Source organism: Odontesthes bonariensis, chromosome 2, assembly GCF_027942865.1.
Source record: "Odontesthes bonariensis isolate fOdoBon6 chromosome 2, fOdoBon6.hap1, whole genome shotgun sequence".
In the NCBI taxonomy this organism is placed as follows: Eukaryota; Metazoa; Chordata; class Actinopteri; order Atheriniformes; family Atherinopsidae; genus Odontesthes; species Odontesthes bonariensis.
The window spans coordinates 28,105,162-28,126,920 of NC_134507.1; the positions used below are offsets into that span (position 1 = coordinate 28,105,162).

Genomic DNA, 21,759 nt, shown 5'->3' on the forward strand with positions numbered 1-21,759 from the left:
AACATATGTAGGCCATTCTTTGTGAAACACTAACTCAAGGCAAGCTACAATAGTTTCCTAATCTTAAACAAGGAGGGTAAATCTAACCAAGCAGCAAGTGACAGTAAAACTAAAAGAATGATCACTAATTTGAACTTTCAAGTTAAGAAATACTTGTCTGAGGGGAGTAATCAGGAGCACATGGATGAAAGAAACTCCCAACTTAATTTAATTTCAGAGTTATGCCCACTGTCATGACAAAAACTATCTTAACTGGGTGTTGGATGTCTTCCAACTCTTCCTTCCAAGGACAAGGGGATCCCAGGATACTACATAGCAGACGGGTCTGGGCCAGATCTGGGCCACTTCTGGCCTACTACTGGCATGGCAAGTGGGAAGTGAACCGGATGAGGGCCAGATCTGGCAATGGTGGCACGGTTTATGTGTGGCATGCCAGATGTGGGCCAGATCTGGCAATGGTGGCCCAGTGCTGGCCCATGTGTGGACAAGCTCTGGCACACCGGATCTGGGCCAGTAAAGGGCATCTCATCATTCTTTGCGGTATGTGGGCCAGAACTGGTCCAGACCAATTTTGCTATGTGTGGTTATGGATATGAAATTATGGCAAGTTAAGCTTCTACAATGAATGTCTTCGTTATGGAACAGTGACGTTTCTATTCCAAGAGTCTGTTCAACTAAACTTAATCATAAAGTAAGAATAAATAACTAAAATCAGAACCAATTGTACTCCACTCCTAAGGGGCCATTACAGGATGTTAGCTTTCACTTTCCCAATATGCCACAGTTCAGTAGACCTGTTACAGATTACTGCCCTCTAACATGTTTCATGCGTGTTAGCCCTGAAGTAGAGCATTCATGTCTAAATGTCATAGCTATTATATCAGCAAGGCAGTGGTATCTGTTAGGTCATCCAGAGTCAAGCCTGAGGGTTTGGTAAGGAAATCCATGAGACAGAGACAGATACCTGCACATGAACAAAGGACTTTCTCACAGTTTAGGCCTCGCTTTCCTGCAAGTTTGCAAAGCATTTATGCACATAATTTATAGACAGCAAAGACACTTCAAGCAATCCCTCAGCCCCATTATCAGCCCCTGTCCCAGAAGCAGCAAACTATTGTTAATTATTTGGTAGAAAACTAGCTCGAGTTTGGCATATATTTATCGCAGTAAATTCCTTATTTTCTTATTTACCAACATAACAGTCTTTAGGTTTCATCCTGCAGTCAAGTAACGTTTCTTTTCAATTAGCTCCGATCGGTACAAAAGAAGAAAAACAGCACATTTCCCCGCACCAACCAATATGGCATATCTTGCAAATAATGTTTGCGACTGTAAATTTGCACTGGTTGTATGACAGTTTTATAATTAAAAAGTCAGTGGCTTAGACTGAACCTCTTATCCTTTTTTCCCCTCTTTTCACTTATGCCACTCGAGACAGTAGTTTCCTCATAAGCATGCCAACACTGCACAGGGATTTCTGCTGAATCAATGCAAATACAGCTGAGTGAATTTGTCTGAGGACTTGATAATATGCCCCAGAGGACAACAGACGCACATCAGTTTAAAGATGGACAACAGGATAATCAGAAGTATTTCACTCAGATAAAGGGGAAAGTTTGTGTTCCACATAAAGTCACTGTACAGACATTTGTTTTTCAGCAATTAATTCATTAAAAATTAAAAGGCATCTGGTGATCTTTGTCTAGAATTTACATATGTTGTGTGCGAGTTTGTGTGTGGGACTTTTCTGCCTCCAGATGGTCGAGTTAGATAAAATGATACAGCTTTAACGGGGTCACATTTTGTTTATTTCGGGTCCTTCCCTATTCTCTGGTGCGTTTTAGCTTTCTTATGCAATAAAATATCTGGAACATTCCAAATCCCAAGTCCACGATACAAGGAGATACTCTTTCCCGGAACACCGATTCTGTTACAGTCTGAAAAACGTAGTGTGTGAACCAGGCTTTTCATCCTCCACTTAATAACACCACCATGACACACCGTTTACCTCCCAAATGGAAGTTCTGCAGAATGGATCCAAGTGTTTCTCAATCAAAGTGGACGTTTTCCCATCAGTGAACGTATCTATTCAGTCTCAATTTCAGACTCTCTTTGCCCGTCTCACAAAATAAACAGAAAAGTAAATTCATCAGAACTTTATTAGGAATATGAGAACACATGTGAACACAGAGAGTAAGAGACAGAGGTGGGTAGTAAGGACTTACATTTACTTGACTAGGTTTTTGAAAAAATGATACTTCTAGGAGTAGTTTTAAATCCCTATACATTTTACTTTTACTTGAGTAGATTTGTGCAGCAGAAACTGTCCTCTTACTCCGCTACATTAGGCTACAATGAGCTGGTTACTTTTCTTCTTACCTCTTTGGTATTCTACGCCTCATTATTTTTATCCCCCCGCGTACGCCTCATTTTAATGTTTTATTCTGACAGAGAGAGAGACTTCCGCCAAAGGCTCTACCACCTGACTGTGTTCCACCAATCAAACGTAGCCGTGCAGTCTGGTCACGTGACCGTACTCAATCTCAGCGGCGGGACGGGTTAGCTTTACAGTTTACAGTCGTAGCAAACAAACAAAGAAACAGATGAAAAATGTCAGAACCAACGGTGGGAAATGAAGACGCAGACGAGGCCTCATACTGAAAGCATGTTTACCTTACAAAGAGTGAGAAACAGCAGCTACATTATGTGTCTTCTGTGTCAACCAAAACAAACGCACATTTCAGCAGAAACTCAACATCTAACTTGAGGAAACATGTAGCGGTAAGTTTCCTAAATTCTTTTTTTTTTTCCCCATGGATAGGTGAATGTTTGTTTTTTAGGTTACATATGGGTTACATATGTTTTAAACATTTCCTAAGTCTCTTTTATTTTTTATTGAAGTACTTGGATTTACCTGGATTATTTTAATTTAAGCTATTTTGTAATTAATTAATTCATTTTAATTTATTTTATCAACTGGATGAACTCTAATTAGCCTAAAGATGATTATTTAGTATTTTTGTCTGTCTGATTGAATGCTTTTGTTAACAAATAAATCAGACGTTACTCAACAGTTACTCAGTACTTGAGTAGTTTTTTCACCAAGCACTTTTTTACTCTTACTCAAGTAATTATTTGGACTACTTTTTACTTTTACTTCAGTCATATTATTCTAAAGTAACAGTACTTTTACTTGAGTACAATTTTTGGCTACTCTACCCACCTCTAGTAAGAGAGAAGCAAACATATGGGTTAAAGCATATTTGACATAATGAATACATGAGAATGAGAGGATGCTAATTGGTTACCATGACATCTAGCAACATTTAGCTTTTTCTTTTTCTTTTTTAAGGCATCTTTTAGCTACATTCCACTGAAATAGTGGCAAACATGGTGCTGGTGAAGCAGAGCAGCTAGCTTACTTTAGATTAAAAAAGGCTCTGACCTAATACAGTAAATTAGGTTGGTGGCAGAAGATTTCACATATTTTTTTATTGTGCAAAATCATGTATAATAATAATGATATAATAATCTTCCTCCACCGTGAAGTTATTCCAGTTGATTCTGGCCAATCGCTGCTTGTGATGCAAGAACACCCACCTCTGTTCTGCAGATAGCCTGTTTTGGCACACCTCAAACAAATTTTTTATTTTTTATTTTTTAAATCACCCTGTAATCAATAAAAACTGATAGAGCTGGGCGAGTTAACTCGTTAATTATTTAACGCCGATAAATATTTTATCAGGCATTAACGCATTTTTTTTTTTAACAATTTTACAAATCTTTGTAAAATTGCATTTTACAATTTTTTTTTTTTTGGGGGGGGGCTTTTGTGCCTTTAATGGATAGAAGAGTTCAGAGAGACAGGAAACAGGGGGCAGAGAGAGGGGAAACGATACGCAGCACAGGGCCGTCCGATGCGGGACTCGAACCGGGGCCAGCTGCAGCGAGGACTATAGCCTCTGTACATGGGGCGCCTGCTCAACCCACTACGCCACAAACCACCCCTGTTTTATTATTTATTTTATTATTGTAAAAGTCTGTTGCTCACAGGCTTTTATTTTGTAAAAGTCTGTTGCTGTCTGCTGCGGAACCGGAAAAGAAAGTAATCGGCGGATCCACCAAACATGGAGAAGGGTACGGAACTTTTACTCGGCCATTTTCATTTTAAAGCGGCACTATGCAACTTTTTCATGGTCATAAAATTGCTTGGCAATCATCAGATTGCTTGGCTGACCCGTTCTGATGAAAACGGTGACATTTCCATCTCCATCTGGTGGCCCTAGCCCGAAACAGCGCTTGCAACTTTGCCTGTGGCGCCGCGTGCTTTGTTTACCTCTGGAAGTCTCGCGACACACGAGAGCCGAGAACTACTGCTTCACGGCAGGTCTAAAGGGCTCTGAGCCGAGCCAGGGAGCCTGATAAGACACACCTCTCTCCATTAGCTGTCGACGGCTAAATTGAATGCGGTTAGCTTCTAGAGTAGTAATATATAATATGGCTAGACTGTCGCCTTATTTTCTACGGAGCTCCCCCTACAGCTTTGGGGTGTGTATTGCATGGTAAACAAACCCCGTATTACTGAAAGTTGCATAGTGTCGCTTTAAAGTTCTTCCAGACGGCGGAGTCGACAGAACCAAAGTCATCTGTAAACACTGCCAAGTTGAATTGTCTTCTCAGCGTAGTAGTTCCAGTCTAAAATATCACTTAAAGGCAAAACACACAACTGATAGCAGCAAGTCATTCAAGGAAACAGACAGTGGAGCGAGGCTTCTACATAAAAACTACAGAAAGATGCTGATGTTAAAAGTGTGTTTGCACAACTAATGTTATGGCACTTTCATTCATATGGCAGCACATTTAAGATAAAACTAAATGCTAAAAGCTATACACTACTTTTGAATTCATTTTTGGATTTTTTTTTTTGCGATTAATCAAGGAAATCATGTGATTAATTAGATTAAAAATTTTAATCGTTGCCAAGCCCTATTTTTTTTTTTTACCAACTCTACATGGTCTCATTTATCCAGTCTCCCTCTTCTGTTTCATCTTCATGCTTCAGAGGCATTTCCTCCTTCATTCACTCACCAAAAAGTCCTTGTATAACCTGTTAAGAAAGACCTTTTGGTCATCCCCAAGGCTAATTAAGCAGGAGGGCTACCCATGTCAATGAACAGACCCTAACTGTTTCTAACTTCATTAGTAAAACCATGAGAATTTGTGATTTGTAGCATATCTTTTAACATATGAAGAAATCATATCATATTAAAAACTTTTTGGGATCATCTCTATAAATTTTAAGCGTAATCATTCACACAGATATCGTGTTTTAGACTTTAAAGTCACTTTCACACAGGAACACAACAGAATTTTTTTGGGGAACATCTTTTTGGTGGGGCTTTAATGGACAGGACAGACAGGAAGCAGGGGGCAGAGAGAAGGGGAATGACATGCAGAAAAGGGACTCGAACCACGGCCAACAGCCACTGACCACCCCAACACAACAGAGTATGCAGAGAATTATCTCCAGACTTTCTCTGCAGTTTGACGCAGGAGATTCTCCGCTCAAGAGAAATGCTCCATGTGTGAATATGCCTTTCGTCTGCTTTTCTGCATCACGTCTGCTTCTACTGTGCGAAACCATTTTGGCTAAAGTGAGGAGTCCTGATAGAATGTCTGATTTATCTGACCGAGATGGGATTCAATGATCTGAACATCAGCAGGGTCACAAGCTCTCGTCTCCATGTGATAAGGTCAACACATCCTGGTCTGATTGCCATCCTTGTGCTTCCAGCCTCTTCTGTGACATCCTGATCACTATCAAGCCTGTTCAATAACGTCTGCAGCAGTGTGAACAATTACAGAAGCCAAGGTGTGATTTTAGACGTGTCACAAGACTTGAACTCGGATGTACCTCTTAACTGAGGGACACGCAACTTAAATCTATATAACCTGAACTTTAAATTATTTAATATGTTATGAATTATTCTGTTTTTAAAATATAAAAACTCAACAAATCTCTTAAATGCATGATACCACTCAATCTATTACACAGAGGTTGAAATTGCTCTCTTTCCCCCATCCGTTTCGTTGATTCAGTAATGATAGGATAGTGGAATAAACAGCATTTAAAGCTGATTTTACATGGTATTAATTTCATTATAGATCATCTGTACACTGCCAGGATATCTGGCCCAACAATGAGTGAGCAATAAATGAGTAATTTTGTCATTGAAGATGATTCTCGTTGTTGTTGTATTCACCACCCATTGACTAAAAAGGAGTCATTTTGTGGCAAAAACTTCCTGGAGCATATTGGGGGCTAAATTATGGCAGGAGTAAGAATTTTAAAAAGGATTTATGTCCATCACTTGTGTCAAATATAAACAAAAACAACAGCAGAGCGAGTGGTGGGTTGTCCATGTACGATTGGAGCAAAAATTCCTCCTTAAATTCTGATTCTACAGCAAACGAGAATCTTATCGAGATCTTATTACCAACCTCTCACACTGTTAAAACGCATCTTATTCCAAAAGCTTTGCCTTTATTCTCCATGGTGCTGCGGTGAGACGCCTAGCGAATATCAGGCTGCCAGTTTGGGAAATCCTGCATGTCCAAAAGTGATGCTTTGGGGGGGGTTTAACCTTTCATTTTCTTTCATTTTTGTTTCAAATCCAACTTTGCGCCCTGTGATGGACTGGCGACCTGTTCAGGTTGGACCCCGCCTCTCGCCCAATGACAGCTGGGATAGGCTCCAGCCCCCCGTGACCCTGAATTGGATTAAGCGGGTATAGAAGATGGATGGATGGGTGGATGGATCCGACTTTGTTTTGCTTAAGGGATTAGACTTTGCCTAAAAAAGCTCTGGAAAAAAAGCCAACTGGTTTGCTCTTCAGATGTATTTGCCCACCCTCACTTCTCCTGCATTCATAAGGTGTTTTGTGTTGTCAGAACAACTCAAAGACTGTCTGTTACAGGTATGGTTTGACATCTCCTCTGTATACAGTGTCTCTGGGTAACCAACTGTTTCTGAACAAAAAAACCTTCTGAAATGTTGCTGGTTGTTGATTATGCAAACAATCAACCCCAGAATGAAATTCCTTTGCCCTCATTTTATTTGCTGGTTTATTCGCCTCCATCTCGACTGTTTCCTCAGCTCTGAAAATGGGTGTTTGTGCACAGATCCTCTGTTATCTCATTAAGCCCTGCAAACTCTCCAGCTGCCTGAAGCCTCCATTATTCTTTTTATCTCTGATTAGAGATTCTATTAAAAAAGTAAATGAGGTCTGTGGGGTCCTTGTTTTTGCTGTCTTTTTTTCTAATAAAATTGGAGGTAACCACCAGAGGGGAACCCTCAGGGCCTTCTACGCCTTCAGAGAAGGCCTTAAAAAATTCTGAACAAAAACATATTAGTATTAAATAATAATATATGTATACATAAAAAAACTCAATCACTCTCATTTAATTTAATACAATACATTTAATACTACATTCTCGCTAATCTATGTTCCAAAGTTAAGTTTACTGTCAAATTCACATCGGCAATGAAAGGGTTACTGTCCTGAAACATACTATCCAATCAGAATCGTCCATCTCTATCGAAGCAAGATTAACCGGCTCATTAATTGGTTAGGACTTCACGCATCTCGGGGAAGGCCAAGCTATGTGTTTTGGTTTGGAGAGTGATGGGAAAATTGACCAATCACGGTTTGATTTGAAGTGGGCGGGACAAAACAAAAAGATCGTAGGCCTTCGTGAAGTCCAAAAAGCGTGCAGAGTGGAGCGGTTGACGTTCAAACTTTTGTGTGTGCGCCAGTACTTCCGGTGAAAACTTCCGGTGATTTGACAGCTAGCTCGTCAGGTTAGGGCCAGTGGCCGTAAACAAAGGTTAACTTATAGCCTAGAAGAAAGATGATAATATAACGTAGCTAAAAAGACTAGCTTTTTTCAGTAGCCTAATGCTTACCGATTTAGCAAGCCTAGCAGCCTCGTTGCTAATGCTAGCCGCAGTAACGTTACCAACCATACCCGACGTCAAGGAGTTAGCTGAGCAGGGGCAAGATTATGGAGGGGCTTTCAGAGTTAACTTCATAATGGGTGAGTGCAGGTTTAATTCACTTGTTTTCATTCTTTCACAGGATTGATTCACTTCATTGGTTTATCCGATTGCTGGCCGCCGAGCCATTATGTGTCTGGGTTTGTGTAGGTTACTGATCATGGTTGTTAGCAGTCGATAGTCAGGTTGTGTGATGTGTGTGTGAGTGTGTATTTTTTCTATGGGTGCGTGCCATTGACTGTATGAGCGGTCTGTGCTCGTTTTTTATTTATTTAATTAGATTGGAGATACTTTATTAATCCCGAAGGAAATTAAATTTTGTCGGAAGACGAGACCAATGTTGTGGCTAGCTTGGATAGCCTTTTTTCCCGCAATGATTTGTTTTTTCTTCAGCAATGAGGGCTGAGGTGAAGGCCCAGCCGTAGCGCTCACGGTTCGCTACTGGTAACCACATGTTTGGGATTTGGAAATGTACATTTAGGGATGGGAATTGTTAAGAATTTAGCAATTCGGGTTTCATTACCGATATCGGTTCGGTTCCTTATATATTCTCTTATCGATTCTCATCCAGTTATATAGTACAAATATAGTACAAATGGCTTTGGTTACAGTAACACTTTAATTTCAAGTATGTACCAATCTTCTACCTCAATCAAAGTGGGAGCTACAGATATGCCTCTCATCCCGCCTCACTCTTGCAGTCCTCGACAACTAAATGTTAATATCAGATGGAAGTTATTCATACAGTATGTCGCTAACATTATAATAATCAAAAGGACCTGGGAGTTTTACGTTACATGGGACTTTTGAGACGGAGGACGCTGTGCCACAGGCTCCCCCGCGAGAGTCGCCGCCATCGCTGAGCAGCGAGTCACAGACTTTACATTCGTGCAGAGTAACTACATGCTGTGTGGTCAGCATGTTGAAGGTATTTCCCCCTTTGATGTGATCACAGCTCTGCAGGTGTAACAACTGGCCTTAAAATTGCGCTTCTGCCTCCACGCCATGTTGGAAACATCCATCCATCCATCATCTTCCGCTTCTCCGGGGGTCGGGTCGCGGGGGCAGCAGCTTAAACAGAGAAACCCAGACGTCTCTGTCCCCGGCCACTTCCTCCAGCTCTTCTGGGGGGACCCCGAGGCGTTCCCAGGCCAGTCGAGAAACATAGTCTCTCCGACGTGTCCTGGGTCTTCCCCGGGGCCTCCTCCCAGTGGGACGGGCCCGGAACACCTCACCGGGGAGGCGTCCAGGAGGCATCCTAACCAGATGCCCGAGCCAACTTATCCCGCCAAGGTCTCCACCTTCGGCTGCCACCCAGCTCACAATGCACCCGACCCCCTTGGCCCCTCCCACGGGTGGTGAGCCTGTTGGAAGGGGGACCCGCGTCGCTGCCGGACCCCATCCCTGGGCCTGGCTCCAGGGGGAGGTGACCCGTGTCCGGGCAAAAGAACGTGTTTTCCAATCATTTTATTCATCATAGGAGGTTTTATGAGCCGTTCTTTGTCTGGTCCCTCATCTAGGATCTGTTTGCCTTGGGTGACCTTACCAGGGGCTTAAAGCCCCGGGCAACATAGCTCCCAGACTCATTGGGGCACGCAAACCCCCCCACCACGGTAAGGTGACAGCTCATGGGGGAGATGTTGGAAACATTCTGAGCCAAAATACGAAGCGTGCACATGACGTTAGCAGAACCTATAAACGGGATCGTTAGGCAGGCGGATTAATGATTCCACGGAATCGAACTACTGGGGATTCCCATCCCTATGTACATGGATTCAGGAAGGTTCACTCATCGGAATGAAAATACTGGAAACTAAAAGGCTTTTCATCTCATTGCTAAGTTTTCATTTAAGGTTTCGATTTTTTTAAACCCATCTTACTCACCAGCATAAATAATGAAGAAAAAAAACAAATGGAGGACGGCAACGTCATGGCCAAACAGCAGAAGAGCACAAACGGGCTTGGCTGCAAAGCGAGAGTGATGCAGAGGCCAAAATTAGACAAAACTGGGCACGCAGAGTGTGCAGCAGACGTAGTTCTGAGAGGGAAATGCCTTGAACTGAAATGCTCCGAAAGCTAAAGTATGGCTGGTCAAATTCACTATATGCCACAGAACTTGTGCACAATTATGCCCACTTTGTTTGATATGAAAAGACTTGAGACTTATACACAAAAATACATTTTTGAATGCTGAGAAGACAATCGACAGTGCCATTCTAATAACTAACTTTACATCCATGAATGTTTATTCGAAGTACTGAATGTCTATATTGTCATGCTTTTAGGTGGGCTACGACATGTAAATGTATTTTATTTATACAGACCTTTACAAACAATCATTACGATGTACCAAAGTGCTTTACAGCAGGTAATAAATAAAGAGAAGAATAAGTAAAAACAAATGAAAACAATAAAAGAACAGTGAAAGCAATGAAATACAACAAAATCGAATAAGATAAAAGTGTCATCACACTACTGGGTATTAAAAGCAATCCTAAATAAGTAGGTTGACATGACATTGACATGAACTAAAGAACTGAAGATAACTGAAGATATAACGCCCACATTTTGCTGTAGCTGCTCGTGTTACCAGATAAATCCCAGGGCTTAATCAACACTTAACCAAGAGAATAACTTTCCTTGGAATAGCAGGTACTTAAAGTAGAGATAAGATCATTAAAAGCTTGTAAACACTCACAGAGCTGACAGAAGAGTTACTCTCAGAGTCATGCAGAGTCGGGTAGATTAATGTTATGGATTGATTTAACAGGTCATTTTTGTAAGATTTTATTTGAAAACAGACACATAAAAATAGCATTGCTTGGAAAATAATTTGTTTAATATTATTTAATACTTGCACATTTTACCAGCTTCCCCCTAAAATGCACACAGATGCATTTATGGAGAGGATCTCACAATCAGGATCCTTCTTTTCTGACTCGTGTGACACGCCGCTGATGCTGTTTTGACTTGGTTGCCATGGTTCCTTCTCATCTCATGGTTTTACTAATGAAGTTAGAAACAGTTAGGGTCTGTTCATTGACATGGGTAGCCCTCCTGCTTAATTAGCCTTGGGGATGACCAAAAGGTCTTTCTTAACAGGTTATACAAGGACTTTTTGGTGAGTGAATGAAGGAGGAAATGCCTCTGAAGCATGAAGATAAAACAGAAGAGGGAGACTGGATAAATGAGACCATGTAGAGTTGGTGAAAAAAATAGGGCTGGGCAACGATTAAAATTTTTAATCTAATTAATCACATGATTTCCCTGATTAATCGCAAAAAAAATTTTAAAAAAAAATCGCAAAATCCAAAAATGAATTCAAAAGTAGTGTATAGCTTTTAGCATTTAGTTTTATTTTAAATGTGCTGCCATATGAATGAAAGTGCCATAACATTTGTTGTGCAAACACACTTTTAACATCAGCATCTTTCTGTAGTTTTTATGTAGAAGCCTCGCTCCACTGTCTGTTTCCTTGAATGACTTGCTGCTATCAGTTGTGTGTTTTGCCTTTAAAGGGATACAAGGTAGTTTAGCGGCAGTATAGCGATCTCTATTGGTCAAACTGAAATTCTACACTGTCGTAAAAATGCCCACCTGTACACACCCACTAACTAAACATCGTGGCGAATGCTGCCGTTGTGTTATTTAGTCAGTGCAGTTAGGTCATCTGATTCACAAGTGTAGACTGCCCACGTAAGATACTATAATCAGAGATTTTCTGAAGAGAGAACTCAAGATAATATGCTATAATACTGTTGCTGGAGGAAGTGGCCGGGGACAGGGACGTCTGGGTTTCTCTGCTCAGGCTGCTGCCCCCGCGACCCGATCCCCGGACAAGCGGCACATAATGGCTGTATGGATGGATGGATGGACTGTTGCTGATCTTGAATGGGATTCTTCCCTCATCATGGTGTATTCGTGGAGTGATTCCTTTGTATTAGCAGACACTTACAAAAGTTACATCTTAGACAGATGCGCGCAGGCACTACCAACACACGCCGCAATAAACGCAGACTAGCTCTACACATTTCCGATTACAATCACAAATTAATCAATTTTCATTTGTACATAACAATTCTTGTTCGGATCAAAACGCTATTCTTATTCTAATCAGGTCAGTCCGTGTATTTCTGAAGCTAGGCTACGTCTCGAACTCAGGGGGGAATTAGAGCACCGTCATCACCTGTCTCTTCACGATCTAAAACGCAGGTCAGTATGGTAGATGAACAAGATCACGCTTGGAGAAATTTCACAAAGATGGGAAGTGCCAACATCGAACGTTTCATATTCAGTCTGTGAAAGGAAGAATATGAAACGCTTGGTGTTGGCTCTTCAACGCAAGCGAACACATAGCTACAGCTACAGCTAGCATACAGTACCTAGCTAAGTGCCGTAAACACAAACGACTCTTCTCGCACATCACGACACTTCAGAAGCGGGTCGCTCCTGCCGAAGTTACATATGGGATTTTCAGCATACAGACCCCTGTTGGGAGCGATACAGGCTTCATTCTCTTACCATTGACTTGTTTGACCTTTGTTAAACTCTTGAAGGCGATCATTTTAGGTGAAAATGCTACCTAGTGCCCCTTTAAGTGATATTTTAGACTGGAACTACTACGCTGAGAAGACAATTCAACTTGGCAGTGTTTACAGATGACTTTGGTTCTGTCGACTCCGCCGTCTGGAAGAACTTTAAAATGAAAATGGCCGAGTAAAAGTTCCGTACCCTTCTCCATGTTTGGTGGATCCGCCGATTACTTTCTTTTCCGGTTCCGCAGCAGACAGGAACAGACTTTTACAGAATAAGAATTAACGCGACAGTAACGAGTTAACTCGTCCAGCCCTAAAAAAAAAGAAAAAAAAAGAAAATGGCAACCCAGAGTAAGAAAAGGATATGTATTTCAGGACACTAACACAGCCATCTACAATATTTCCTCCCAAAATCCACTCCAGTCTCAAATGCACTCCTGTATTAAGTTCATTTCAATGACAACTCTTTCAAGTCCAAACCAGTCAGCATAGTAAACGAAGAGAGTGGAGTGCTGCGTCAAACACATTTACACACTTTGATCTTCCTAACGGCTTCAGGCAGCAGAGTGAGAGGTACAGGGACTGCGAGTCGGGATTATGTCTGTCTGCATGTGCAAAAGAAAGGAAATGATGGGGAGTGCTCGGAGGACCAAACCTCATCAACATTGTACTTGTTGCACATGCATTTCAAAGTTGATCTATATGACCATCTGTATCTAAGCTGGTTTGTCTGCTGTTACATGTTTAGAGATAAAAGTCAGGACTAGTGTCCACATCTCCCTTCCTTCCGCTTTCCTTCCTCCTTCATTTCCATCCCGCCCCTCCTTCACCGGCTCTCCCACCTGTCTCCCTCTGGTTCATCGAGCGGTGAGCGGCGTAAATCTTTAATGAGGCGCCTTGTAGGGAAAGTGTTGCTTTAGAGAGGGGACGGTGGAGACAGTCGGGGTTGTGAGGTTTGCTCTGATTCCAAAGTGATATGCAGTTATGAGGAGAAGTGCACCGTTCAGGTGAGTGCATATGTTTGTGGGACGGCATATTTGGGATCTGCGCATGCTAGATATAGATTTAATGGGAGGGTATTTTAATGCCTGTAGTTTGCAGATGAGGAAGGACTTGTCACCTTTTCTTCAACCCCAAAAATTAGTTTTTAAAACTTAAAGGGGAAGATCGTTTTTTTTTTTTTTTTTTTAAACATGGAGCTTATTTCTGTCATAATACGTTCATCAACTCAACGATAACAGTTTGGTGAAAGTCGGTGTCCTTGGGAAGATATTTAGATCACTTTAAGACGAATGAATGAATGAACGCGTACTATTGCACTGTGCTCCGAGCTGCCGTGTTGTTGTTATCCGGGGCTGTTGTTATGTAGTTTCAGATGGTTAAAAATCATCTTTCAGGCCTAAATACATTCTTTTTAAACAAATCTGTCACCTTCATGCAGTTTGTCTTAAGGTTTGTATCACTTTACCTGAATGCTTTCCTATACGAAGACAACAGGCATTGAAAAATATAATTTTTGCACCTTTTTGGTAAAAGCTTGGTGAAAGTCGGGGTACTTCGAAAGATATTTAGATCACTGGAGATCGGCGTATATCCATATAACGGGAGAGAACAGGACAGAGACAATACAGCCTCTAAATAAGGCATTATCCATCTTTATTTCAACAATACTTTAAGACCAATTGTAACCGATTCTTGCTTCACTCCACGGTAATAGGGCAGGCCAAATAACCCCTCAACTCTGCGTTGTGTTTATTTAAGGAAGAAAAGGAGTTTCTGGACGATAAGACATTTTATTTCCTGCGTGGGAACTTAACAGGTTCGCATCAGTGCAATCGGTTCAGCTTCGCACAGCACACTGAAACAGAGAGTCACATTAGCATTTAGCTTTAGCATGTAGAGTGTCTTACTATATCAAACAAAGTGCAAAAGCTGGTGTCAAGTACACATCCAGTATGCACCCACCACACTCAATGTGTGTAATGTAGGGCACAATTTCCCCATTGCACTTAAACATGAAGCAAGTGGAATTTTACAACTTAACCATTGTTACACAATGAATGAATGCCTACTATTGCACTGTTAGCTCAGAGCTGCCGTGTTGTTGTTATCGGGGGCTTTCTACACACGCGTCTACTGGGATGACGTCATCGCCACGTGCCGCCACAGCAGCATCTTTAGACGGAATTTGCTGCTGCTGGTAACATGGCTTGTTATTGCGTATTTCCAAAATACCATGTTGCACAAAACTAGCAGCAGCAAACTCCGTGTATAGACGCTGCTGCGGCGGCGTCGATGCGCTGAATGAGCTATAGTCCGGTTTAAAATGGCTGCACCAAAAGTAAAGCAAAAGCAAAAAGACCGAAAGCACAAGTGAAATTAATTTTTAAATACATCTGGGTGAGCATTTAGAGATCTAACATGAAAAAAAACTCGGGTCTAGTAGATGACAGCCGAGTATAACTCAACCATCATGGGCCCCAAACCTCCCATTGTGGACTTTTTTTTAATATGTTGGAATCATTTATTTGATTATAGTTTAATAAAAAGCACAATGTTTAGTTTTTTCTTGGACTATGTGAACTGGAATTAATTTACCTCGGGCATCAACTGAGAATTAAAAACGTGAGTGTTGGGAGAGTTTGATGAGCTGCATTTCTTTGAGCTGGTGTTTAAAAGCTGGTGTTTTCCTAAATGTAATTAAAGATTGTGAAAACATGACGCAGGCGAACGCAAAAGGACGACACTTAAACTGCCAATGAACAAAGCACGCCACGTCTTCATTCTTGGTTTTAATTTAAGTTAACAGGCCTGTGCTGAGCTGTTTTCCCTCGAGGAGAAAGTGAAAACCAGACACCCGTCGACCACGGACTCAAAAGATATGAAGAAATGACTCATTAATTCTGTCTAATTTCTCTCAACTGTGCTGCACTAACAAACCATCTTCAGACATACCTACGTACTGATACTGTCTGTTCAGGGAAATTGATGCCTGATTGAAGAAAACGGGTTCATTAGCTGTGGAAAATATTTACAGAAACACCGTCATATAACACTAATTGAAAGGAGTAAACTGAGGTAATGAGGTGTGACACTAAGGAGGTAGTCTGCTTAGCAATTTTCAAAAGACAGTAAAGGCAGTACTTCACGTGCAGAAACTATGCATTTAAATAAAGGGAAGCGTGTTCATGTTGAAATAATCCGTGACATTAAAATAAAAAACTAAAAGAAAGAGTAACATTAATTACATTTAACTAAAACAAGATTGCAGTAGAAAGTCAACTTAGGGCACAAACTAGATCGAGATGGCTAATGAAAAAGTTTGTCTCTTAGTGCTGCTTTTATCTCTTCCTGTCATGATAATAATCTTTCAGTTAGTCCACAGGGTCTGTGAATATCTTTCCCTCAAAAAACGCCTAAAACTTTCAAGCAATTTTAATATTTAAGTGTTGGACGGTCGTTTGCACATTTTGGGCCACAGATGGTGGTCATAAATATGATATATATATATATAATATATCTAACAAAAATTATATTAAAACAGTTGTGGTGTGTTCTTTGTTCCTGCTTTATTTTGGTAGTCACTTCCTGTCACCGTCTTATTGTCATCGGCTGTGTTTGAAACCGCATACTACATACTACATACTTGCAAACTACATACTTCCATTCTGCATGCTGAGTTTTTACACATGTTTCACATGACAGGAAGTGCATAAATGATCAAGGAAGAGGAACTAAAAAGGACTTTGAAAGGGCTGCATCATAAGCAGGGTTCCTCCACATTCCTCAGTTCCTCGAAACCACATACTACATCCTACATACTCATCGATCAGACAGTATGCAGAGTGTTTACCCACAATGCACTTCGCTCCTGCCCGAGCCGAAATCAGCCGGCCTGAAGCTGATTTCGCTTAAGCTCTAAACTCTGTAAACTTTAGCAACATTTGAAACATTTTCAGGTGAGAAAGTAATCGTTTAGATCCCCAACGTGTTGAAAACCTGACAAAATACCGGCTATTTACAATTTTGTTCCCACGAATTCGGCGCTACTAAAGCCAGCCGTAGTGAGCAACGCAGTGGACCTACCCTTGTTGTAGCTAGCTTGAAACTGCCGTTTTGACAGGAAATGACGATCGGCGACGTCACGTTACGTTGCATCTTGGGTAGTTTGAGTATGAGTAGTAACCTCATGATGCATACCCAACATTTCAGCGAATCTAGTATTCATCCGGGAACTTCTTGCTTACTCAGACTCGCTAACTCAAAAAGTTAGTATGATTAGTAGGAGAAGTATGCGGTTTGGAACACAGCCATCCTAATTGTTTCCACCTGTGCATCATTGTTTTCTTATGTTTGTTGCGTGTTCTTCTTGTCATTTGTCAGTCGTTCATGCATTTCTATCACGTTTTTTTGACCCCCTTGCATGTTTTACGACCAGAGATTTTGGACCTTTGCCTCGTCTGTTCTTGCCTGACGTGTTCCAAACCCCAGATTAATTAAACCGATACTGATTTTGGAATTTTGTTCCGTCGGAGTCCTCCAGTTCGGAGTGTGATACTTTCTCAATTAAAAAAGGAAATCTTTAAATATGAATTATGAAAGAAAATGTAAAAAATAAATAAATAAATAAAATAATTATTATTATTATGTACATGTTTTTTTGCAACTTCTCTAAACAGTTGCATAAATTTAAACATATTGGCCTAACATGCATCCAAATAAAAGGCAAAATAATTTATATTGAACATAATCTGCAAGCTGCAGGATTCTAGAGCAACACAGTTCACTTTCTGACTCTTATATGTTTAAAGGCCGTGACAGCCTGTGCATAAAGCATTCCCATACTTTTCAAATGTAGTGCATGCTTATATATGGCTGTTTGTGTATAACGTTTGTCTTGACATTTAGAAGGAAATACATACCCGCTTAAATATAAATGCGAAACTATCCAAGTCCAGGCAGCTGTGTGATTTGTGCAGCACCGTCTTCGGTGCTGAAGTTTGCAGGATCAGAAGGACTTCAGCTTCCTTGTAATTCAACTGACACACTTCAGATTCTGCACAGTCCAAACTTTCCCATGATCCTAACTTTACTACAGCCCTGACTCACACCAGAGGCATGTGCACACATCACACAGATGCACAAACACACTCCCTCCCACACACTCGCGCCATCATGCCAAACAACATCAGTTGGTCCGGTTGTGATTGGCAGATCATCCACAGGTAACACAAAGCTTTTCTTCAACCCTCAAACTGAGCTGTCAGTCAAATTGGAGCAGGGCAGCAGTGCAATATGGGTGCTGAAAATAGCCTGTCCTCACCTCAGGTCTGTCAGGGGACACAGAACATAACGTTTCAGGCAGAAATAAAGCTCAGTTATTCACCTGCTTAGTCTGAGGGATAAAGCCAACAGGCTTGTTGCTCCTCAGGTGCAAAGTTTGTCATGCTATGGGTCCAAACTATATTGGATCAAGAAATCTGTAAAGTAAGTCTATTTTTAGAGCCTTAATCATTTATGTTTACAGCCTGTTTCACATTAATAATCCACGTGGTCTATAGAAACATCTTGTTCTCTAAATTTTCATGATAAAGACAACTGAACAGTTCCTCTGGGACACTGAGGTTGAACTAAAAGTGATCCATATCTCCTTTTATTTGTTGATACAATCATTTCTTTTTAAAAAAAAATCTGGTTTTCATGGTAACAAACAAGTTTACAGACTGGAAAACATCTTTATTGTGTGCTGTTGACCATTATTCCTACCAGTAATTTCACTCTGTTGACAATCCTTCCCCTGATTTCGAGATCTCTCCTTCACGCCAATTGACTTTTCAGGCTTGTTAAGTGGATGTTTGGAGGTCAATATGGTTCCTAGTTGTTGATGCCGATGCTCTACCTCTTCTCTGCACTGCAGTTGTATTCATCTTCCTGCTTTCTGTTTCTAAACTACAGCTTTAGTGGGTTTTTTCTCGCTCATGCTGTTTCATTTCTTTTCAGACTCTTCTTCCTCTTGCCTGCGCTGATGCACTCGTCTTTTGTGTATTCTGGCTCCAGTGAAGTCTGAGTGCTGTTAAGGATAACAACGCCGAACACTTTTTTTTGAAGCACGACAAGAATGAGGATGTGTCATGTGTACATCTTTTGACACACACTTCTGATTCAAATAAGCTCTGCATTACACTTTGATGTTTATCTTTTTACCATCTGTGCTCAGCAGAATGTTGAATACACCGCCTTTCTGGAAGTTTCTTTATAAAAATGTAGGCAATTGAGTTTGCAGTCTGCTTTGATACCTTAATTGATGGAAAGGTGCTCGCATTTTGAAAAAAAATCTGTTCAGCTGCTTTTTAAATCTGCCGATTTGAAGCCGGATATAATCATGATGACATTACCATGAAAAAATAATAATTCTGAAAAATCAAACTCTCTGCACACAGCAGGACGATTACACAGGTGCAATTACATATTGAAATGACTATAAAGATGACAAGAGAATATCTATTTCAAGTTCTGTAAAATATGCAAAGAAAGTCATGAGCTTCAGCGCTGTAGCTGAATCATCACAAGGGACATTCAAGTAAAGATAACGCAGAATGCTTTGTTTCCTCGCTTTATTTCCAAATTTTAAATCTGGATTTAACCAGTCACCTTTAGCTCCATAACCCACAGCATCCCAATGGGATTAATAACACACCAGTGATGGGCCGTCAGGGCCAGCAAGGCCTTCTCTGCTGGCCTAAACACTATCAGAATCACTTACTTATATCTACAAACTAAATTATAATATTTGTTCAATGAAATTGTATTAATTATAAAAAAATTATTGTCAAATTATTATTATAAAAAATATATTAATTATAAAATTATAATATTTGTTCAATGAAATTGTATTAATTATAAAATAAATATTATACAATTATTATTATAAAAAATATTATAATTATGAAATTATAATATTTGTTCAATGAAATTGTATTATTTTACTTCCAATAGTCTATTCTCTCTTTTTTTTGTAACGTTTCTCTTGACTGTGCTGCCTCTACATGCCTGTGGATTGTCGTTGTTTCGTCCAATCAGATTTCAGTCTCTTTGTGTTGCCAGGGTTAATCTAATCTGCCCAGGGCCTTCAGAATCAGTAGTGCTGGCCTATCTTAGCTAAACTATATAGCAATGGAACTGTTTTTTTAACTAATCAGATTTCAAAGCTAGCTGGCCCACAATGACGTCAGAGGTTTTCCGTCCTCTGATTGGATGGTCAGAGCAAAGCTATCACAGGCTAGTTTTACTAGCAAGACACCCCCTTAGGAGCAGAACGACACACAAAATGCCTCTCATAATTCATTATTAGCAGGCTAATTGATGAATAAACATCCTGCCGCTGAATTTGTGTTAAAAAGGAAACAATAAATCAGAAGGAAACCTGCAGAAGAAAGTCTTCTCACTGCTGCATACAGCACGGATCCATGTGGGCACTCAAGACGCATTTAAATTGCGGATCTGAGTGGACGGTAAACCCACACTGAATGTCCAGTGACCCAAAGCACAACTCCGCCACTGTAACACAATCTTGCCATCAGTGAAACCGATTAGATTTACAGATTTTTAAATCAGCGGGACATGGATTTAACACCAGATAATCCAGCCACTACAGAATTCACTCCATTCCACAGATGAACACGGGACGGGTAACCAAAAAAAATGTTTGTATCATAATTAGAAGATCTTTATCTCAGAGGTGCTGTGCATGGATTTCACAGTTGCATCATCTGTCTTATTAAAGTTAATGCACTTTTTCTTTCCCCGTTTACCCAATAAAACGAACTCTGTAAACCGGCATCCTCTCCAGTTTGTGATTTCCAGTTCAAGCATTTGCATCATCCTCCATAAAGTAGAATATAACACACTCAGAGGACTCCAAAAGTGTTCCCCGTCTGCAGTTCAACACATTAAGTTCACAGTAACAACTTAAGTTTTATGAAAGCTATCTAATCTATTTCCCAATCCAAATGTGCTGTTTGGGAGAAATAGTTTAGTAAAAAAGATTATTTTCGTCCGTGTTCTTGCAAAGTGAATCATAGCAGCGATTCTCACCCTTCAGATGTCCCAGGAGCACGATATGAGCCAACTTGGTCTCACCACATAAAAGTGATAATTGCAAAATGATCATTTTAGTTGTGCTCATGGACACAAATTGTGCATTTTTTAAGCAACACTGCACACATTTCAGACTAATGTATCTCAGGATGAGGGTTTTTTTTGGGTGCGTTTGTGTGTAAAGAGATTAGAATACAGTAGACATTAGGAGGCAGCCTGTTTTAAGGCAAGTCATGATGTATGCAGTGTGATAAAAAGTTGATTTGCTGCCGTTTCCATTAAAAAGTTTAGAAAAATAAAAATCTCTAGCTCCACGACCATGAACCTCAGTTGTCATTTTATTATGGATTTAGCTCCCGTCTGTTGAGATGTCTTTACTTTTTTAAATTTGATTTTATTTGAAGATATCTTTTATACTTCCAGGAAGCAGACACCCTCTCTACCTTTAAGACCAGGCCTAAAACTTTCCTTTCTGATAAAGCTTATAGTTAGGGATGGCTCAGGTGATCCTGAAACATCCCATAGTTAAGCTGCTATAGGCCCAGACTGCTGGGGGGCCTCATCTGTCACACCTTTCCTCACTTTACTCTCTTTTTCCCCTGTTTAATTTCTCAAATGATATTATGTACATGTGACATTATTGTGGTCATTAACTCGTGTTTCCCTGTTCCAACAGGTATCCTTTGAATGGTGTTACAGTGGGTTTTTTCCCTCTTCTGTCTTCTCAAACCCCAGCTGGTGGAGGCGGATGGCCACCCTTCCTGGTTCTGGTTCTGCCAGAGGTTTCTTCCCGTTCAAAGGGAGTCGTTCCTCTCCACAGTCGCCTCAGGCACGCTCAGGACGGGAGATTGGACTGAAGACAAGTTTCGGTGCAATCTGTTGGTTTCCTTAGCTGGGAAATTGTTTTTGAATTGGCTCTGTATAAATGAATTAGATTATTTTTAATTTAATTAATTGGATGAAGATTGCAATGAATTGAACTCCAATCGGCTTGAATTGGACTGTATTATTTAAGTGCCTTTGAGATGACATTTGTTGTAATTTGGCGCTATATAAATAAACTGAATTCAA

At 40.5% G+C, this 21,759-nt stretch overlaps 1 long non-coding RNA gene across 1 annotated transcript in view; it reads left to right on the top strand.

Moving 5' to 3' along the window:
• The window catches only part of LOC142397543 (uncharacterized), a 43,627-nt gene extending 22,084 nt beyond the window's left edge, over window positions 1-21,543 (top strand). The window contains exon 3 of the long non-coding RNA XR_012772716.1: window positions 21,365-21,543. This is a non-coding gene — a long non-coding RNA (uncharacterized LOC142397543). The remainder of the gene's footprint in view (window positions 1-21,364) is intronic.
• Window positions 21,544-21,759: the final 216 nt, after the last annotated feature.